The following is a 410-nucleotide window of genomic DNA, read 5'->3' as shown; positions in this document are numbered from 1 at the left end:
CTCTCTTTACTAATTGCACATAATCCATCTGTACTTATCAGTTTAATATGTGATATGTCTATGCAAGGACTACATATTAAATGGATTTTTATCAATAGGAGTTGAAAAAGGAGCTTGCTCCGTTCACTCCAAGCATCGACCCGGTACTGCAGTGCCGCTGGGAACGGTGCGCTCTCCTCTGCTCTTGTGAAAAAGCTAACAGCGGTGCAGGATGGAAGTTTCTTTTAGTCTGCTGAGAAAAGAGAGTGAATGCGAAGTAGACTTTAACACGGCTCTGGGAGCGAGCCGAGTGCGGGCTAACCAGGAGAAATGCTTGAAAGAAACGCGACACCGAATGAGCGGTCAGAACAAAGCCTCAATACGGTGTTCCTGTGGTGTTTTTATAAAATGCGGTGAAAATAAAGGTGTGA

At 44.6% G+C, this 410-nt stretch overlaps 1 pseudogene; it reads left to right on the top strand.

Moving 5' to 3' along the window:
* On the top strand, positions 1–177 carry LOC140286020 (U2 spliceosomal RNA; annotated as a pseudogene).
* Positions 178–410: the final 233 nt, after the last annotated feature.

This window comes from Leuresthes tenuis, unplaced genomic scaffold (assembly GCF_036924035.1).
Source record: "Leuresthes tenuis unplaced genomic scaffold, fLeuTen1.0.hap1 SCAF_69, whole genome shotgun sequence".
NCBI lineage: Eukaryota > Metazoa > Chordata > Actinopteri > Atheriniformes > Atherinopsidae > Leuresthes > Leuresthes tenuis.
The sequence above is the reverse complement of the archived record's forward strand: the minus strand, read 5'-3'. Positions and strand labels throughout refer to the sequence as shown.